Raw genomic sequence first — 19,379 nt, forward strand, 5'->3', positions numbered from 1 at the left:
GCCTGAAGGAGGCTGTATTGAATTTGACCCTAGCAATTTTCAGCCTTGTGGTCCCTCTACAATGTCTCATTACAGCTGACAAGGACAGGCTCTGTGACAGCCACAGACTCTGACTCACACACAGTTATCTGGGCTGGTTTAAGTCTTTTGCTTTCTGCTTATGTGTGCATTTCCAATAACTGCAGCAGTATAAATAATGTTAACCTCTTGAGGATTTTACCACCACTACCCTCAGTCATATGGCCTTGGTAATGCTTTTAGCCATAGTGTGTGCCTACACATTTGATTGAAATCCTCTGATGAGTACAAGCAGTAACCTTCCAGAAAATTTTGAAGGATCTATTCAGCATTGAATTTTATGAACTGGCATATGCAACATATATTTGCAAGAATCAAAGGAACTTAGGTAAGTGTTGAACACATGTTGAAATCTCTGTGTGTTATCTGGAACCACTTCATGCTCACTGGAAATCTTGTCCATACATTCTCATTAGAGTTTACACCGTGATCAGTTAACACTGGTCTGATCAAAGAGTTTGCCAACAGCCTTCAGTTTAATACTCAGTTCTATGCTCCACATTCAAGTCAGATCACACTTTTATAAATGTTTATATTACTAGCTCAGGTATGGAAACCCACACTGTAGATACTTGCATTTCTGAATACAATCCTGACATGGGGATAATTTGTTTTGGGTACCTTGCCCAGTAATCATAGGAGCTGAGAACTCTAGCAAGTCTCCTTTTTTCAAGGTCCAGTTTCTCCTTCAGTTTTGCACAGCAAACATGCACATTTGTAAAACAGCAATCCATTCCAACTAGCTCATAACAGAGCCATTTTAATATGTTGTTGGCTACATTTTGCATACCCATCCAAAAATATTGATAGCAAGCAACAGCATTTACATACTATAACATTTTGAGTGGCCAGGCTATAAGCAAATTTGCAATGTAGAAGTGATTTCCAAGTCACCAGTACTGAGGCATGGAGCTTGGGTAGATGTTACACACTTACAGGCAAAAACAAGATTCAGAAAAACCTTTCTCCAGAGGTTTGTTACACAGTCCTACCTTGACCAGCACCATCTCTTCACTGTTACACAGGCCTGACCAAACCAGGGGAGCAGGGGGTGAATTGCAGAGTTTATTAGCAATTACTCCGCTGGAACCAGGTGTGTTAAATAAACAAGTTTATTTAAAGGGCCCATGTATACATTTATACAGCATGTATGATTTCCAGCAGTCATGGGTCCAATAGGAGACAGCAGTCAAAAGACAATAAAAAGTGCAATTCAAAGTTCTGTTGAAATGATTCAATTTAGGCCCACTGAATAAAGTTAAAATATTTCACAATAAAATATACATTTACACATTAAAATAATTACTTCATTTACTTTTACATTACAGTAATAAATATATTTGGTGATGAGCAGAGCCAGAACAAAATTTTTTATTCATCTTTTTCTCCAGAACATTTGAATTATGCAAAAACTGATTTTCATGTCAGAAAATCGTTCCCACTACGTGATCCTTTGTCTTATAGCTTATGGCCATAATAACATAATTTAAAACTTAAATGCTGTGAAAAACCATCTTATGAAGACACCAGCTATAGTTTATAAATTACTGAAAGGGAATAAAAGAGTTTTTCTGAGATAAACTGGTCAGGAATGAGTACTAAAGACTTTGGAAACAAGATTGTCACAGCTATGACATTACTTGACATGACAAAATAAACCAAGACAGAAAGAAGTGCAGAAAGGGAGCTTCAAGGGAAGAAGACATGTCAGCTGCAGGGTATGAGCCGGTGTGTTTGAGGCAGCCTTTTGCCAGATCCTGACAATTATGGGTGACTTTCAGATGGGTTAGCCATTATTGTTAGCTCCTTTGCACAAGCACTTAACTGGATTAACAACATTAAAAGACACTCAACTGAATGACTACTTATTCCTTAAAGAAATTGTTGTTGAAAATGAGCATCCAGTCTTGCAGACAGAGTCATCACTTCACCTTTGGGAGAGAAAATGGAACACTTTTTCTGTGCAAAATTAAACATCTTCCCCACAAGCCACCGAGTGACCTATGGTGGCTGCACAGACAGTCATGTTCAGAGCAAACAAGTTTAAAGAATCTTCCATAAAATAATTATTTGCTAAACAAAATTCTGGTCCAAATTTCAGATCCGTATAAAATCAGGAGATGTTTACCTATGAGAATGAATGCAAAGGGTTTCTATGGGGCTTTTTCCCTCAATGAAAGTCTTACTGATTTTTAAATATGATGATGTGGACACTGTGTTTGATTTCAGGGGACTCTAGGCTAGTAAGAAGGAAAAATTCCTCATAAAGACAGGCTTATTAAATACTGCTTGGTTTCCCCAAGGAATAAGTCTGGAAGCATCATCACCCAGGGTTATTTCATACACAGCTGGAGCAACACTAGGTATCATGACCTTTTACCTCAAGATATGTTTTTGCTTCATTTTCCACAAATCTTAGACCAAATTCCTCTTGGGATAACAGGTAGGGGAAGAAACAGCACACAGAGTTGTAGCTTGTTGCCTTTCTCCTGTTATCATAGCACAAGCTTTCTGCTGAGAAGTCATCTCTACTGTGGCCTTATCAGAGCAACAGCTTTCTTATCCTGATGCAAATACACACTTTTCAGATTTTAGTTAAAACAGCTGTTTCCTTGGTAAACAATTCTTGTCATTCTTCTGATTGAATTCTTTCTTCTGATATTTTTATACATATACATTTTCAATCAGTCTTCATGCATAAGAATCTTAGTTGTTCTGTTGTAAATCCATATGAGTCCTTCAAAAATAAGAATATGAACTATGAAGATCTGATAGAAATCTTTGTTCACCCCACCTGAAATTTCTGAGCTCAAATATAAATAGTTCATTTCATCACTGAAATGAAAAGACATATCTGGCTGGTCTATTTTAATAGGTCAGATCTAGAGCCTTCTGAATGTTGATGGTACTTTGGGGTTTTTTTCTACTTTGATAGGCTTTACTCCAGAATCTCAAACTTTAGCTTATAATTTTCATGAGAAGTTAAGAAAACCTTTCCAGGAAAATTTCCCATCTGTAACTGGACACCTGGAATTCTGAAAGACATTCCAATAGAAGAGTTAGTCATACTGAAGTGCATTTAAATCAATGAGAAATTTTGCCACTGAGATTATACGCTTGATAATACTAGAAAATTGAACATCCCATCTGTCAGTAAGAGCAGAAGGAACCTGAATTTTTTCTGGAAGAAGAAAGTTCCAGGGAAACAAGTGAAATGCAGCAGCTGTGTCTGAGAGGATACACCACAAGACAAATACTGGGGTTCTGATGGAAAGGTAATATTCCCTGTGGCATCATGCTGACTATGCAGCTTGTGCCACAGCTTGTGGTGTGAGGAATGAACTGCTGTGGTGCAAAAGGTTCAGATCTATCTATCTTGCTTCTTTGAGGTCACATCAGCCCAAGAATCTCAACTCTTACTACACAATGGATCTAAGCACCTCTTGTGCCAGCCAGGCTCATATATTGCTAATAGAAACTGAATCGATAGCTACAGTTTCTGAAGTGAAACTTGCTAATGGCAAAGTAAAACAAGTACCTGCAGCTCTGAAAAATATAGGGGAAAGGAGATTCATATCATACTACTTGCCCTAAGTGGCAGAAATTTTCTTAGCAGCATAGGAGTGGGCTGAAATACTATTGTTCATGTGCTAGAGAAATTGATGACAGCAAAACCAAATCATGTATCTGTTTTCTGAGTCACACATCAGCTATGTTAAAACTATAAAAGCAAAGAGATGTGTTTAATGACTGGAATGTAATGTCTTATTTTTCATGGAGATAAAGCTTTGAGATTTTTCATGGAAGTGGTGTAATTATCAGGACATATTAGTTTAGAGCTGGATACGATTTACAAAGAAAATATCCTGGAATGACTGACAATGTTGTTATTCTGAAGTTAATAAAGAACACCAAAAATTTAACATAACTACAGAAACACCTACTATCAATGCATTTTTGCAGTTGCTGCAAGTATTATTTTGAAAGCTTGGAAGCTTGTCTGTGAGTTCAGTCTAAGATGAACAGTACTAGTCCTCAGCTCTACTGAAGGAGACAGAACAATTAGAGGATTCTTATGCAGCCTGAGGGGCAGACTGAGGAGAATGCAGAGCCATGGGTTTCTTTTCTACAGCTGTGTGAGTAACTAGCCATAGGATATATTGAGGCTTGGTTTTGTGCCTTCCCCCATGTTTGCTTGTCTTGAAACTCAGCTCAATGTTCATGGCTCTTAGACCGACTTCTGTTTGGATGAAAATTGGATTTTTACACTTAAAACAGGTAGATCCAGAACCTGAGTCCAGTTCTCTCCCATGTCACAAGGGCTTGGAGGCAGTTTGAGACTTGACTGAGAAGTGGTCTTTCTCAGTTCTTGTACCAGAACAAAGTGACCCAGCAGTTGTTTGTCTCCATTGACCAGCAATGTAAGTATCTAAGAACAAAAAAAGCATTTATATTAAATTTGCTCTATTTCACAAGATCCACAGAAACCTTCACCTATCTTCAACTGCTAAAAAACTGTGTAAAAAGATAGCATTCAATTGTCTCCATCTTGCAGTTGGGAAAACTGAAAATTGAAAAGATATAAGCTTAAGAGTTCACACTGATTTGGTGGCTGAAACAGTAAAAAAACTCCTAGCTCTTAAACATCAGCAGGATCTATTAAAATTTAAACCATCTGTCAAAAGGACTATCCTGTCACATTTTATTTTGTTTACTTTTTATTTTCAGGAAAGATCACTCACTCTGCCCCCAGCTATGAGAACAAAAGCAGTTTCTGCTGGGGCTTTGACTTCGTATTCTTTAGCTCTTTTTTCAATTGCTTTTTAATTCAGTCTCTTTTGTGCTTGGATCCTGTCTAACCTAGGCCTGATCTTACAGGATTTGAGAAATTCTGAAAATAATTTATTATATATCTCCATTACAAGCTGGAAAGAAACTAGCATGGGTTCATTCTTATAGCCTGGGACACAATTATGAGAGTCAGCACTTTTGTCAGGATTTCTTAGACTCTGCATATGCAATTCTCCTTGTTGCACAGCAGCTTAGGCTCTTGTTTTGTCACAGTCATGTCTAGGACCACACTGACTCTGTTTCCAAGTCTGAGGTTGTGTGAAGAGATGCCTTCTGCGTTCTTCAAATGCAAATATCTTGAAATCTCAGAGTCTGGAATTCTGCTTTCTGGAAGGACATTTTTCCCTGCACTATTTCCATTTTAGAAAACAAGATTTTCTGAACTGGGAGTCATGAACTGCTGATTCTGTTCCTTCCTACAAAGGCCTGCTACCAGCTACCAGTATAGCCAACAGTCCGGGTGCTACTGGAGATGGAAGAGAAGTAGAGTGACTTATCCTAGAAAAATATATACTTTATTTTAGGAGAGGGACTAAGTGGTCTTGCTCAAAAACTTTTCTTTTCATTTAGAACATCCACTAAATTTAATTCAAAAAACTGAAAAGGGAAATAGATGGGAAATGTGACAAATTATATTGCTATGATTGTTCAATTCCCTGTTCTAATGTAGCATTATTACATGTTTTAGAAGCACCTTAATGGTACTTGCAAATCACTGATACTTCTCAAAGCAGATTCTCTGCTTGTTGCTTTACTCCTTAGGGAAGATGAGGTTTTCATGTTGGTTTATTGTTCAGTTACTTTATTGAACATTTTCTGTATTTCAGCTGCAATTTACCATAGGTAGTTAAACACCAGACCATAATAAATTTTAGTGATGTTTGAGATAGTTTTGAGGCCATCATGATCACAGTCTGAGGTAGCAACAGATCTACTTCCAACACTTGCAAGTTCCATTCTTGCTGTGTGAGTGAAATTGAGATAAGTTATCTCTAACAGAGAAGTCTTTGAGCATTCTAGTCCTGAAATTTTGGTGCCTCTTCAATTACCAGGCTCAGATCACTGAGCATCTTGAAATCAAAAACTGGGACAGTGAAGGTGTTGGATTTTATGGGAATCTAAAGTAGAGTGGGAATTTCCCTGTGCTAGTAGCAGCATACTGCTCCCAGCAGTGCTGCTGAAGAGACAGGTTGTTGTGTCTGTATCAGCAGTGTGATGCCCATATCAGTACTTTTGTTGTAGCTCATCAACAACTGCACAAAGGCAAAGGCATGGAGGAAGATCCCAATGATACAGCATCACCTCAAGAAGTTTTTTATTCCTTCCACTTCTTGTATTTTATGAAGACATACTGTACCTTGGGCTCATACAGTCACTCAAATTACCAGTGTCCCTACACCCAGCTCCAAATTTTCCCAAACTCTGAAATCTTATTCACAATGTTCTTCACAATAAATACATAAGGCTGAAATCTGAACCTCAGGCTACCATGGTAATTCAGGGTAAATCCATCCACAGCTAATGGCTGGAGGCTGGCAGTGCTGTGGAATACATTACAGAGGAACCTGCTGTCCAACCTAGTTTGAAAACAAAATCACATTTCCCAAAAATGTGCTGCTTGACTGATTAAACCCAGTTGATTTTAAACAGCTACTACAACCTTCCACCTGGCTGGCATTGAGTGCTCTGCACTTACACAGTCATATCCCAGGAAAATTGCTGCTTGCTTGTTCGCAGGTATCTAGCTTCATTTTCATAATCACACTCCTGTTCTTTTCCAGATTTAACAGTATATAGCCCAGCAGGTTAGAATGAGACATATGCCTCCTAGCTATAACTTCCACACAGAGATTGTATTTCCTAACTTTAGAATGTTGGAATTTTCTTCATATGCCAATCACTTGCAGTGATCCTACCCGTGGGGGACTCTCCCATAAACAGTTTTTGCGTGTCCAGATGTAGGATGCCATGTGACAGATGAATTAGCCTTGGACATCATTTCAGCAAAGAGGTTTAGCGCCATAATTTTACACTTTGGCAGCTGCAAAAGACACCACCTACAAAAATAAAAAAGGGCAAAAAAAGAAAAAAAAAACCAAAAAAGCTTTCTGGTTTCACAAAGGAATATAAAGGGAAATAAATAATATGAGTCTTGTTGCTGTCTTCTTTGTTCTACTCTCCAAGAGCTGCAGATGTTGCTCAACAGTTGCAACCAGTTTTTGTTTACCTTTAGATCTCAAGAACATTACTTTCACCACTGTAACAGTGCCAGAGGCAGATTATTCTACTGGCATTCAACAAGAACTGACAACATAGCGAAATTCAATATGTTTTGCTCAAAATATTCAGCTATTTTGAGGAGGGAATGCCTCTTAAAGTAAAAATTTGCTAAGTTGTGTATCAGTCAGCACTGTTATGCCAAAAACAAGAAAATCAAACAGGAGAGAATCAAAACACTGTCTTTGTAGGACTGCCACATTGATAAGAAATGAAGTAGTCAGGAAGTTTAATGGCATAGCTCATCATCAGAAGATATTTTAGTAGTCTTTTTTCCAACCACAGATTTGGCTGAGTTGCAAGTGAAGAAGTTCAAAATTTCCATTCTGCATTGTTAGCAGTTTCTCCTTTAGAGTGACTTTTTCACTTTCTATTCTAAAATATTTATATTTATAATTCACTTTATATTCTAAAAAAGTTTATAAAAATAATGATCTCAAGAGGAAAGAGATATTTCTTAAAATTAGTAGATCTACGATATAGTTTTATTTCTATTTTAAGAGCATGTTAAATAAGGAGGAAACAGCATCAAAAAGGAAAAAAGTTGGCTTCTAAGAAGATTTAGAATTGTATACGAACTGAAACAGCTCAGAGAACAAGAGAGTCATTGACACAGAGATCAGAAATCTTATTAAAAGAAAGGTATAGAAGACAAATACCTTCTAGTACCTGAAGGGATCCTACAGGAAGGATGGAGAGGGCCTTTTTACAAGGGCCTGTAGTAGCAGGACAAGAGGAATGGCTTCACACTAAAAGAGAGTGGGTTAAGATCAGAGGTTTGGTAAAAAGTCTTTACTTTGAGTGTGTTATGGCACTGGCACAGGTTGCTTAGAGAAACTGTGGATGCTGGAGGTGTTCAAGGCCAGGCTGGAAGGGGCTCTGAACAACCTGGTCTAGTGGAAGGGGGTTGGAACTAGATGGTCTTTAAGGTCCCTTCCCACCCAATCCATTCTATTAATCCATGAAATACATTCCAATCATATTGCAACTGAGATGAACACAGCAGATGAGAGGCAGGTGTAGTAGAACAGACTAAAATTAGAGGCATGAAGGATATGTGTTTGGGATAATTAAATACTAAACTATAATTATTCAGCTAAGTGAATGAAGTATATAAAAATGCAAATTATAATAGATAATTTCCATAATTACTAACTATAAAACACCCCAGCTACTGCAAAAAGTCAGTGCTAGATTCTCAAAGGTAGTTGGCCCTTGCAACCAGAATCAAGCATTGTACAACATCAACATTTTAGGACCCTTTTTGTCCTATGAAATCCACAGAAACACAGATGGTTGTGCCACCCATCTGGCAAAGGGGACACCTGAGTCCCAGTGTCTGTATAATTTCAGTGAATATACACATAAGGTTTACTGAAGCCAAATATTTTTTCCATTTCCCCTGTAGCTTTGTAATTCTGAAGCAGTAATGTCCTTTTCTTTTCCCCATCCAGATTTTAAGTCACTTATTTTTTCTATATGAACTGGTACATTTCAAGGGAAACAGAGATTATTCACCCCATGATATTTAATTGACTGATATCCAGACCATGAGTGTGGGAGACTTCAAACCTCAGGCAGAGAGAAAATTAATCTCAATCTCCCGTCTCTGAAGTGACAGCTCTTCTGACTAAGTCACTGAATAAAAGGATATAGGGTAAATCATTCATCTTGGTGCAGAAATACACGTGCTTGCTGTATTCCAGAAATGTCTTCCATTAGCCATTAAGGAGCAGATAGGTGAACTTCAGATCCCAGCACCATTGACCCTCCACTCAATGCATTTCTAAGCATGAGTAACAGGAGATATTGTTTTCTAGAAAACTTTGTTAAGGAAAATTTAGGTACATAAAGCAAGTGAACAGAAATTGGGAGGATCTGGGTGGTTTTAGATATAAGCAAAGACCAGTTGATCCTGAATGCATCCAGGCAAATCTGCCATTTTTTGAATAAAAGGCCTTGCCCTATGCTCTTTACAGTAGGCAGCAGATGGCCATACAATGTCTCCTATATAACAGATAATATCTGTTATAACCTCAACACCAGCTCCATGAGGTTCAATAGCACCAAGTGCAGGCACTCTGGTCACAGCAACCCCATGCAGTGCCCCAGGCTGAGAACAGAGAGGCTGGAAATCTGCCTGCTGGCAACAAAGATGATGAAAGGTCTTACAAGGGGTGGCTGAAGGAGCTGAGGTTGTTTAACTTGGAGAAAAGGAGACTCTGGGCAGATCTTATCTCTCCACACAAGGTGGGTGTCAGTCTCTTTTCCCAAATAACAAGCAATAGGACAAGAAGAAATGACTTCAGGTTGTGCCAGGGGAGGTTTAGATGGGTTATTAGGAAAAAATTTCTTCACCAAAAGGGTTTTCAAGCATTGGAACAGGCTGCCCAGGGAAGTGGTTGGGTCTCTATCCCCAGAGGTCTTTAAAAGATATGTAGATGTGGTATTCAGGGACATTATTTAGTGGTGGACTTGGCAGTGCTGGGTAAATTGTTGGACTGAATGATCTTAAAGGCCCTTTCCAACTTGAATTATTCTACAATTCGACGTTGTCTATGTATATCAAGGTGATGTATACATTTTTATCCCATTATGTCTTGTGAAATGACTCAAGCCATCTTTCAAGCTACATTTTCTATGGTGAAAATTTAATGAAATAACCCTTTCCATCCTAAAGCCCAAATGGGTTTGACTCTCTGTGTGCAGATTCTCTGCTACTATGGTTGATATAAGATTGGAAAAGGCTCCATTGCAAAAAAACCCCACGTCCTTTGATCCTGTAGGATAATAGGCTGCACTGTTCCCAGGTTACTGTCAGAAAGCAATCTCCAAGAGGCCAGATAACTGGAGCAAAAAATACGTTTCTATAAACTAAAGTTAGGGAAAAACTTGGAGTCCTTTGAATTCAATCACTCTGCAAGGTGTTCATCTCACTGGCACCCAAATACAGAGGTGAGAGGTGTGAAATAAAAAATGAAATAGAGCAGAATAGTCAGTCATTAGAAGGTCACAAAGTCAGACAGCTTTTTCTGGAACACATTAGCTTCAGTGGTAAGTAAACCTTAAAAGTTCAAAAATCAACTTCAGTTGAACAATCCAAAGTTCAGATATTTCTCTTACTTCTTGGACAATACTCTTCCATGGAACAAGAGAGCAGAGCAGGCTCCACTGTCGTTTTCATGGTATAACTGAAAGTAACAGAGAACAGCTATTTGCCTTTTAATTACACCCCTGATTTATCTGTCTCATCAGCCAGAACACGGCCTGAGAACAGACTTCTGACCAAAACACCTCTTTGGTTTAGAACCATGAAAGAAATATCTGCCACTGGATAGTAGTAGCAATTATATCTCCTGCTCTAACTTGAACCAGCAAATTCACAAAAGGCAGTGGAAATAGACTTCATCAAAGTTTTCCAGGTGAGTAGGATGGGCTTTGGTCTGTCCTCTCAGGGCTCCAGTGCTGTGCTATAAAAGCACATGGGTTTTGTGGTAGCTGCTTACCATAGGCATAAAATGTGCTCAAAGTTAAGCATATGCTTAATTGCTTTCTTGAATCCAAAATCTATCTGTCCTCCCAATACTGGTTATAGCCCAGATCTTGCAGTGCACACTGATTCATGGCTTTGGCTTCATGGAGGTTATTGAAGAATCAGTGCTAATTCCCCACATTTTAGAAATGTTTAGGTAGATGAGTGTAGGAATCAATCAATGTACTCCCTTTGCCATTATAAATCTCAGCTGCTATCAACATTGAGTGCCAAAAGATGTGAAATAAAATATTTCACTCCCCAAAACAAATGTGAATGCCTTTGAGAGGAGAGGTCAAGTGTGGTGTGGCATATATTGTACATGTACACACATAAATCATTGATAGCTAGATTAGTTTTCTATATTGATCACATCATACTTTCCTAACTGGTAGATTATCTAAGAAAATAATCACTAAATTATCTTGAAGGTACCAGCTTCCAAGCAAGATTAATGATACATAATTTACTTTATGAAGGAAGCAGGCATCCAATAAATTAGAAAATGCACACCACCATCAAAGCAAATTGTTAAGTATATCCAGCACTCACCTTACTGAGTAGCTGACAAATGGTTTTCACATTCTTTCCATCAAATCATAAGTATTTTCTTGTCACCCACCTCATTGTATAAGCAAATATCTGCTGAGTTCCAATACACATGCTATTGACACAAAATTCATTTCAAGGGACAGTGTTTGCATTCACATATGGTCATGTGGATACACAATAAGAGAGGTTCAAAACTACTGAGATGCCTTCTGTGGGATCTGAACTTGTGACTTAATTGCATGTGTTTAGATGTTTTTTTACCAAAATGAAAAATAAATTGTTATACAGAGGAAAGATTCATCTTGAAGTTTAGTGCAGGGCATCCAACCCTGACTAACAGTGTCCACATGCGTACCACCAGAAACATCCCTGATTCTGAGAGTAAGAGTGTCCTTCTTACATCATCCTTATACTGCCATCTTCTTAGGACTGCTGAAGATAGACATTTACAGACCTTTTCCCTGACTTCTTTTTCCTCGGGATAACCCTAGGTAAAATTTGGATTTAGAGTTTACATTTTTAAGTTTATATTCACCATTTTCAGGTATGGAATAATTTTGCTACTAGCATCATCAAAAAATAGTTATCCAACCTAGCTCACTTCCATCTCTTAAAGCTTTAAGCCTTTAGCATCCACAATAGTTCCATTTTACTTTTTGAGGCTTTTTTATTTAGTTCTAGGCAATTGATTGTTACTGATTACATTTCATCACACTGTCACAGGAAGGAAGGGATGAATGGAGATTACAATTACCCCTGTTTCTGAAAGCATTAATCAAACATTACCCAGCCTTCACTACCTCCTCAAAAAGGGAAGTGAGTTTCACAGAGAAACTGAGGCACTGAGAATGTGACTTGCCTGCAGTCAGAAATATTCTGTACTTATGGAAGTACAGAATATTGTGGTGATCATGTCATGGTGACAGGCAGCACTGAGCTCTGTGGTCTCAGCGGTGAAGGGACAGGCTTGGGCACTCACTGCTTGGCAGGCAAGAGGCTGAGCCCCTGAGGCTTAGCTTCACTGTTGAAAGAGGACACTTTCTGCTCCTGCCAAGTAATGAAATTATTGGGAAGGGTAATTTGGGCTCTCTGGAGAGGATGAGCTCCTCACAAGCATTCATACCTGCTATGCCACAGATGACAGCCATTCCCCAGTGGCATCAGCAACAATAAATCCTGCTTTACAAAGCTCTGACTGAAAAAGGAGGCAATGGGTCTACACTAGTTTCCCAGTCCCGATACCTGCTTCACTTGGGTCTTGCATCAGCCCTGACAGATATGAAATAGAGAAAAAAAGAGACTGTGGTCCCATCTGGAAGTTTGGGAAGTGTTTACTAACTCGCATACCAGCAAATAACACTGTGAACAGCATAAAAATTAGGAAGAATGGCTGGCAAACTGGCTTAGTGAGAAAAGGTTCCCAAAGATCTAGTTCATACCAACTGCACTTACAAAAGCTCAGTTTGGATAGTATTTCCATTGTCTGGCATACTTTGTAAAATGTGGCACAGTTATGGCTAATAAATCCTTTGATACAGTTGTTATGAAGATGAGCTTTCTGAGGCAAGAATACTTAAATAATACAGCTGGTGGTTTCTGTTGGAGGTTCTGTATGACCATAAAGCTATCTAAAGAAGCCTTAATGATTAATCTTTAGAACTGAGAGATAATGTAACTTAGTACAAGAGTGCTGAGAGGAACTTAGGGCCTAAAAGCAGTGTAGAAGGAAAAAACAAATTCCTCCTCAACAACAGCAAGACATTTTCAGTCATTTTGTAGTTCTGGACACCTTTGTTTTACATAAAGAGGAGGAAGAAGCATTTTTAAATGTAAATTTAAAAAATGTATTGAAAATGTGACAAAGAGTGGCAACTTGTTGTTGCTCCAGCATTATGGAGATAACACAGAAGCAGAGTACCACATTCAAGGCAGCAAAGAACTTTGACATATTACCTAGTCTTGTACAGAACACACATTTTCAAAAATAATGGCTTATTTCTCATGGAATGTTATTACAGCCTGCAATGTTATTTCAGAATATAACCATTAATGCCAGGCAGCATTTCCATTTGGCAAAGACCATTTGCAAAGAGGACACAAAGAGGAAGGTACAGAAAAAGTCACATATTACAAAAGGAGAGAAAGGGAAAAAAACGGACCAGTTTTCATCATTGTGACTGAATGAACAATGGGTGCAATTACACACATTCAGGCAGATTCAATCAGCACACTACACACTTTCACAACCACTGCTCTGTTGAGTTCAGGCATTCGCAGGAATAATGTGTTGTGTCGCCTTTTGCTTGGCTTTGTGAGCTGTTTCTCAAGAGGCTTAACATTTGTGTGCACAGCAGCTGTATCCACCTGTGTCTGCTAAGTCAGGGTGCCAGGAACTAAAATTACCCTTAAATGGTGGTCCCCAGGGCACAGTGAATTTCACTGCTGACTTAAAACATGCCTAATCTGCAAATCATCAAAAGATAAGGGGAAAAAAATGGACACTGTGAAAATATGAAAATATGAGTTGTCTCTTATTTAGCAAGAAAGCTGTTGCAGGCACAGCCCTCAGATGGATTCCAAAAAGGAATGTGACATTGCAAATAGAAAGTCTTCTTTCATTGCACATAGTTTTTTCTAAAACAGCTGAGGAAGAGCTAACATGAGGTAGAACAAAAGTGGAAATTGGTGATGCAGTGGCATGCTAGCCACATAGTCTCATGCCCTGTATACTTTCCAAAGGGCAACAGGCAAGGACAGAATGAAATAAAGGCAGTCAGACCCAATTCTCACTCACACTACTGAAGCAGAGACATCTACTGATACAGAAATTGAACAAGAGGCCAGCAGAGATTGGAGCTACTTTATGAAGGGATTGGCAATGTCACATTCCAGGAGTGCAAAGCTCAAAAGATATTTGATAACATCAGAGTCAAAAGGGCCACTTTGAGACACAACCACTGAAAATACAGCTATGACATGCACATTAAATGTCTGTATCCTGACAGTCCGTCCTGGGTTACAGAGTCAGCAGCTGGGTAGAGGAGCACTAATAAAAGGCTCACCACTTAGCCTTGCAACACATGCACAACGTCAATCACCTTTTACATAAGATAAAGTTGTTTTCTTTATAATCCTGGATGGCAGAGATGTGCATAATGGATCAAATCAGAGGGCAATATGTCTGGGATCAGCATTCCTTCATTTTCCCAGAAATACCCTTATTCACATACTGTTCATGGAGGGATAGTGGGGGTGTGGAAAAAAATAATCCTGCCCACTTGGGGGAGGGTAGGATTATTGAGCCATTTGTTTCTCACAGTAGTGAAAGGCCTTACATAAGCACAAGAGAAATAAGCCAAAAATCACCCGTGATTCTGCTGAAATCCCATACAATTCCATTGCCCTCTGTTTGTGCTTCTTCTGATTCACCGTTTAATAGTGAGTCGCTTCTTTGAGAGTACACATACAGATATAAAGGGCAGGTGAAACAATCCTCTCCAAAAATACCGGTTTGAGGGCTTATGTCCACTGGGTCTTGCCCCAAAGAGGCACCAAGTATACCCTATTTCCATGGACTTCATGGCACCATTTGGCCCCTCCCAAAATGGCTTCCATCTACAAGCCATAGGGCCATGAAAACAGTTACATTCCCACTCTTTTCCAAAACCAGCGGGTTCAGACTGGGGAGTTGCCAGGACCAAGTTTACTACTGTCTGCCAGCTTTGTCTCATTACCTATCATGTATAATCTCTGCTGTGAGCTAGCAATAAGCAGTCTTCCTTATTACCATTGCAATGTTCACATAATTAAATTGTTCTCAAATTGTAGACTATAACAGACTTAGATGAAATTGTCTTGACAATTCAGAAATGCTTATTCTCTCTAACCTGTTTATAGGAAGAGACACTTCCCAATTGTATGTGAAAAAAAAAGCCCTAATCCATTAGAAGTAATGCCATAACTGAGTATGTTGATTGAACTGCTCATCAAAGCTAAAGGTCTCCAGAAGTCTTTGAAAGTATATTTATCATCACTGACAAAAGGGTTATCCAAGGATACATAGAGCTCTAGACATAAGTTAAGTTTTTAAAAGAAATTGACCCCTATTCTCACAAGTTGTAAAAATTATCTATTTTTCTCTACCAAATGATCTTAACGATTTAGGTCTTAGAAAAGACCTAAATCTCTGCTTAAATCTCAGGTAATTCTGAAATTCCTATCTCCTCTTCATTTTTCACATCTTGTAGAAGCAGATAAACCGAAGGACTAGATAGACTGATTTTTTTTTTTATTGTTTCCAGTAATACACAGAAATTCACTTAGCGGGATAATTATGAGTTTCACATAATTATGAGTTTTTTCCCAGAGGGCCAGAAACGTATCAATGTGTAAATATATATGTTACCTACATTACTCATAGGGTAAAATATACTTCACCCAGCTAGGGGCAGTCTGGAAGAGGGTCCTTCAACAATGAATTTAGAGGATGGCCACAGGCCCACTGGCCAGCAAATATGTCTTCTATGGCAGAAGGCTTTTCATTAGCAGCAAGACTTGCTTCTAGACACTAGACAAGGCACAAGACAAGATCTGAGCTTCAGTGCTGTGCAAAGCTGGGATACAAAATGTTTCCTATTCCTTTTGCCACTTTTTCTCTTCTTTTCTCTTTGCCATTTATACAGTGAGAGGTTGGAGTGGGCAAGAGTGTCATTCTACAACAGCATCAGAAATAAGAGACTTTGGAGAAAGAATAAATAAAAGGACAAGCTATGCCTTTGGGCATTACATATGAAAAATACAAAATTCACTAACATCAAGGAGGGAAAACATAAAAATTTCTGCATCTTGCAATTTTTGCAGACAAAGAAGCTATTCAATACAAGACTTTTAATGATTAATGAAGAGGATAGGATTGCCTTTCCAAAGCTGCTCTGAGTACTAAATCACAAATGACCTTTAGTGTTTCCAGCTGAGGGTGATTTATCTCATTTTACCACTAGTGTCTATCATTGCTTCTTATAAAAATCGGGTCTATCTACTTCTACTAATATATGTTGCTCCCCTGGGGATGGTTCAGGACCCACCCATCAAGACCTCCCTTCTAAAACCACAACAATCTGGCTGACAGCAACTGCTCTATGCACTCCACCCCTTGCTGTCCTTTGCTCTAACAGCCAGGAGGGAAGCAGGAATGAGGTCAGGTTTACTAGCCTTTCCCCAGCTCTCAACAGGACATCTAACTCTTTCTTGGATCTATCCTCAGCTTTAAGGCTCCACATTCTTGGGTAAAATGTGTCTGAGAATTTATGGTATATTAAAAATGCTTCTTTTTAACTTTTTATTCCCTACCAAGAGCAGAGAAGTATAAAGGGTAAAGAACTAATTTAATGTATAATACAAAACTAAAAGTGCCAGACTTTTAAAAATAAGCTTTCTCAATCAGCTTTCCTTCATATAAGCCCCTTTCTGTGTAATCTTTCCAATGCCATTCCTTCCATGCAAATCAAAGTGCCTTTTAGGATGAGGAAGTCACGCCAGGCAAATAAAAGATCCTCCTCTAGCTTTAGCACAGGATTAATCAAGAAAAGTTGGGATATAATACAGAAAAAAAAGATAACAGAATTCTACCCTGAGTTCCCTGCCATCCTCTTTCACAAGGCAACCTATGGCCCCCACTTCCTTCAAGAAGGGTAAACATAGAGGCAGGCATGAAACAATACTGGAGATATGGATATGCTTAATACAAAAAGAGAAGCAAGAAGAAAGTTTAAAGGAGTGGATTCACAAGTAGGATTTTTGTCATTGTTATAGCATCTAACTTTTTAAGCACTCCTTTATTTTGAGCCTTGGAAGCGAAGATCCTTACATAATGTGGTGAAGGTGGGGACAGGCATTCAGAAAGAAAGAAGAAGGTTGGCAATTTGGACTTTTATCAGCATATTGGAGCTCGCATGCATCACTTTGTATACTCTGAAATCACTGATACTCACAGAACCAAAGGAAACGAAAGGCATTAAATACCTGTGATGATGTATGCCAGCAGTTATTAAATAATCCAAGCTCTTTGCTGGTGCTTGAAACCACTCCTACCAACTTCAAGAACAAGGAGCTTGCTTTCAGCCTCCCTGACCCATTCAGCTTTTGTCCTGCATGCAGAGAGAGGGCAGCTAGCATGTTAAAATATCTCCTTTTAGGGAGACCATGCAGGTATCATAAGAGCAGTATCTCTCAGTATTATTTCCACAAAATCATAAAATACGTGGTACATAATGAGTCATGGTACCAAATGAAATTTAAAATGGTAACAACTAAGAGGAGTAGCATGATTAGCAGTATTTTCTAATTATAAAACTTAAGCCTCACTAAACTGAAAAGCTTTATTTTAAAAATGAAACAAAATGTACCCAAGGCAAAAAAATACCTGTTAATAAAGGTCAAGGATATTCCTGGGCTTTTGTTTGCAGTGTTAATTTTTACAGTAATGATGCTTCTTTGATGAAAATACACTTACTGCATTGTCTCAGTGTATATTATATCTGGTACAGATACAGTTTTGCATCAGTTTAATATATTTTTATAGCTTTATTTAGCTATATTTTATCACATATGCTTGTTTTAAGAGCAGGATTGACTTTTGCATATTCATTAATAATAATATAATTTTTTATTGTATTACCAAACTTTGTGCTTGTTTAGTACCTTATATTAAGGACTTAAGCCACATTTTATAGACATAAAATGACACATACAGGAGAAGAAAGAACAAGTATTTAAACCTTACAGAGGTGCCTAACTTTATGCAAAATACTTAAACACAGTACTAGCCAGCAAGAGTAAATTTAAAAATTGCTCATAATGAAGGAAATGCTGTAACCAGCATAGGAATAAACCCCATATTTCTTACCTTTCATGTAGGCTCTTAACAAGGTTAAAATTACTTGTATTTAGTGTAATTAAATCTTGTTATCTCATGCCATTTCAACTCAGAGAGGTACCCAGCTACTCACAGTTATTCGCACCTTTTCAGGAAAGAAAATAGCTCTCAGATATATAATTAGCCACAATGACCTACATAGATGTCATCTGCAAGACTGCAACTGAACTCTAGTCTTGGAGGTGTTGGCAGGAATTGCTGCTTCACAGAAACCCACGCATTTCACTTGTTACTGGCTTCCACTTGCTGTCTCTTTATTGCTGCTCCCATGGTGCAGAATTGCATGCAGGATGTGCACTCAGGAAGGCATAAGGTGGGTCAGGAAGTCTGGGAACCAGCACACATCCTCCTCTAAATAATTTTACTGAGGTGCCATTGCTTTGTCCCACCTAGGGTTTATTCATGCACCTGCTTAATGTAATACCTTTTAATAATGGATTCACACCAGTAGAAAGGGATGCAGCAAGAATCCTCTCCTGGAATAAAATATTACTCTGAACACAGAGAACAACTATTCTATAGAGAATGCTGTCTCCATATGAAGATGAAATGTAATACTTTGTGTTAATGAAATATAAAACTAAAAGGGACATTAAGATAGACTTTTCAGACTCCCTTTGACATAAAGGCCAGAATTGTACCCAAGGAACCCTTCCATGGAGCAACATGTCTCGTGATTGACCTAGGATGTATCATTCAATGGCACATTTTACCTAGTCTAAATAACTTATGAGGTGGAAAATAAATGACTCTTAAAAGGTTTGGCTAACCTACACCCACCTTTGGAGAGTCTGACTTGGCAAGTACAGAGGAAAAGGTTCTTGCCTTGTGTTCATCAGTAATCAGTTAATCTCAGTTGGTTTGTACGTTCAGTAAGACAAAGCCTGGACTCTTCCCAGACATTTGTTCTAACACATAAACCACAAATGCTCTGGCAATTATCTGACTCCAGCAAACAAACACTGTTACATGCAAGTTCATTGTTTGACACACCCTCTCTGATCTCTAGTCTTGCTGGAAATCCTTTCTTTTCTCTTCATTGTTATTAGGGACAGATCATATGCCTCAAACATTAACTTTCATGTGTTTCTTTCTCTGGTGTTTTCTCTCTTTTTGTCTTTCCAGGCAGCTTGATCTTCCCTGGTACACATGTCC

At 38.5% G+C, this 19,379-nt stretch overlaps 1 long non-coding RNA gene across 2 annotated transcripts in view; it reads right to left on the reverse strand.

Annotated features, from left to right (window-relative positions):
- Positions 1–1,194: 1,194 nt before the first annotated feature.
- Positions 1,195–19,379, reverse strand: part of LOC108961237 (uncharacterized) — a 29,827-nt gene continuing 11,642 nt past the window's right edge. The window contains exons 3-4 of one of the 2 annotated variants that reach the window (XR_007777685.1): positions 10,330–10,397; positions 1,195–4,507 (exon numbers count right to left, since the gene is read on the reverse strand). This is a non-coding gene — a long non-coding RNA (uncharacterized LOC108961237). Of the gene's footprint in view, positions 4,508–6,204; positions 6,987–10,329; positions 10,398–19,379 lie in introns of those variants that run through there. The other variant, XR_007777684.1, reaches the window with a different exon arrangement.

Source organism: Serinus canaria, chromosome 5 (assembly GCF_022539315.1).
Source record: "Serinus canaria isolate serCan28SL12 chromosome 5, serCan2020, whole genome shotgun sequence".
NCBI classification, from domain to species: domain Eukaryota; kingdom Metazoa; phylum Chordata; class Aves; order Passeriformes; family Fringillidae; genus Serinus; species Serinus canaria.